The sequence below is a fragment of the Schistosoma mansoni genome, chromosome 2 (genome assembly GCF_000237925.1).
Source record: "Schistosoma mansoni strain Puerto Rico chromosome 2, complete genome".
NCBI lineage: Eukaryota > Metazoa > Platyhelminthes > Trematoda > Strigeidida > Schistosomatidae > Schistosoma > Schistosoma mansoni.
This window is the reverse complement of record NC_031496.1, coordinates 30,074,044-30,076,791: the sequence shown is the minus strand read 5'-3', so window position 1 is coordinate 30,076,791 and position 2,748 is coordinate 30,074,044. Positions and strand designations below refer to the sequence as shown.

At 36.2% G+C, this 2,748-nt stretch overlaps 1 protein-coding gene across 1 annotated transcript in view; it reads left to right on the top strand.

Moving 5' to 3' along the window:
* Positions 1-2,748, top strand: part of Smp_133590 (hypothetical protein) — a gene marked incomplete at both ends in the record, with an annotated part of 65,204 nt that overhangs the window by 29,532 nt on the left and 32,924 nt on the right.

The following is a 2,748-nucleotide window of genomic DNA, read 5'->3' as shown; positions in this document are numbered from 1 at the left end:
TTATGGGACTCCTCGGCAGTGCGTTGGACGCCGGCTCAGTGGTGTGTCGGTTTAATGCTCTGGTGCGAGAGCGATAGGTCATGGGCTGGAATCCCGCGAGGTGAGATCGTGGATCTGCACTGCTGAAGAGTCCCATAATAGGACAAAACGGTCGCCCAGTGCTTCCAGGTTTTCCATGGTGGTCTATCTTCAATTGACTTATGATTTCAACTATGAAAATGTTTAGTTTGTTTTTTGGTAATTTTTGATACACCGGGACTACAAGTTATGGATAAACCACTTAGATTTAAATTAGCGAGTCGTGGATTTTGGCGCGAAATTCATTCATCTATATGGTTAAATATCATTATGGCATTATAGCTTATATCAGTTCGGGATAAGAGTTCTACATTTAATTCCTAACCGTAACTTCTAAATTCCAATCCGAAATCCTCAATCATACAAATAAGATAGACGAAACTTTCGGTAAAGTTCATCCTAATATCAAATTCACAATGGAATATGAAATAAAAATATGTTTCCTAGAATTAGTTATCAATTTTATCAGTCTCCTTGCAAAACCAATATGATAAAATATCATATTTAATCAATGTATAATCGCAAACAGTTATTTCCTCTGAAGTTTTGGAGTTAATGTTACCCTAAACATCTGACACAAGAAAATCAACTCTATAAACAAGCTGATTACAAAGTTTAAACCTGAACGGCTGAAATTTCCTATTTTGGTAGATGATTCGAGCATGGCTAATTTACTTCACACTACTTAGATTCAAGCTTCAAAAATAGTCCAGGATATGTTATGCATCTTTGGTAAACAAATAAGATGTCGGGCTTGTTTCTGAAACTTTTTTTTTGAAGTTTATGAATAGGGTGTCCAGGGTAATCGGAAGGAAACTGAATAAAAAGTAATTTATAATAGTTTAAGACAAAACATAGTTACTTGAGATCTATATCTTTCGACATAACTAATTACTATCTAGTAGTTCCTTGTTGCTTTGAAAATTATCCCAAACGCGTTAAGAATGATAAAACATTGGAAGCGGTAAAGCACTTCTCACTGGAGTGATCTACTATGATCCAAAAATCAAAGTCTCTTATCTGGTATTTATTCATAATGTTCCAAAAACGCAATGTCGACATGTCATGGTTAATGGTAAGGCCTTCTTCTTCTGTAAGACCTGTTACTTTTCACGTATCCTAGTTTGTTTTTTATCGTTCCATTTGAAATTCACTTTTGTTTATGTTTTGTTCGTAAAGTTAACCATAAAATATAATAATATATTTATAGTATCAACTCTATGATCCAAAGTATTTAATTCCTTTTCGCTCAAGATCAAATCCTTGTAAATGAAAGTAGAGAGTAGATAGTACTATGTTTCACAACAGTTATTAATGTATGGCCGTAACAAATATACAGTCCTATCTGACAGTCAGATAGATAGTACAAGTCACCCTTATCGCCTTGATAATGTTTATCACAAACAATACGTCACACACAAAAAGGATGATTGTTTTGCATGTGAAATAAACAAATTGGTCAAGTGTTTGGATAAACGATCCAAAGTCATTGGATTCGGGCTTTTTTTCTCGTGTTATATGTTAATATTTCACGTTTTTAGATCATGGAATATATATATATATATATATGTCGGCACTAGTAATATAAAATGACTACTGAACATTAGTACATATAGTATGTCATGAATCTTCATCGACTGACATGGTTGGGCCATGTGTTACACCGATTACCACGACACGCTATGCTGACTAGTATTGGCGATGGTTGGAAGAGTTAGGGGCGGCCAAACCAAAACATGGCATCAGTGCTTGAAGTCACTAACTTCTAGTCTGGGCCATGTTGGTAGATGCAGACTACCTGGTTGGGGTCCGCGTGACTATCGTAACCAATGGTTGAAGACTCTGGGTGACATGGCTCAGAATCAATCACAATGGCGTCGGTGTATACAGTCTTTATCTTCCCTTAAACCTTGAGATTAAAATTGCTCCATATCTCTCTTCCTTCCTATACTATATCCTTATATACAACCTTTCTTTTATATATTAACACCTCTAAATTACCTACTTCTATGAATCCGGTGTTGATGTTGTTGTGCCAACGAGGTATGGCACCTTGGACCGATGCATAAATGTGCCTGATCCTACGTTGTAGCTGACTGACTGATATATTGTATTGGTGAATTTCGTCATATTGCAATGACTCTTTGTCCATTCTAATCACATTATAACGTGCATTTTGAATTTCATATGATAAGCTCTTCTACCTCATAAGTTCTAGAGAATTAAGAAAAACGAATTAAGCAGAATAATGTTTTAGATTCTTACAGCTGAGAGGATGACATTTATTACTAGAAACAAAACAAATATACACACTGATAGAGTTTTGTTCTCTGAGCTGGATGGTTTGGTCGTGGAGCTTTCATTTTCGAACAACGAGAGCTACAAATCTTCTCCACCATCTCAAAATCATATGAGCGTAGTACGCTTCTCGTTGTTCGAAAATAGAATAATTTCGCTAAAAGGCAAGCTTCTACTCGAGAACAACTATATTTTCTCCACGAGTGTCTTCGTCAGTATGTTCTACCAACAAGTGTAAGATAACATCGATGTGCACAGCACAAGCTGTAAAACACATATGGAGAAATTCAAACACTTCACTTCTACCCAAAGTTTGTGCTGATGATGTCGTTCAGAAGGACGATGAAGGCTCCACGACCAAACCATCCAGCT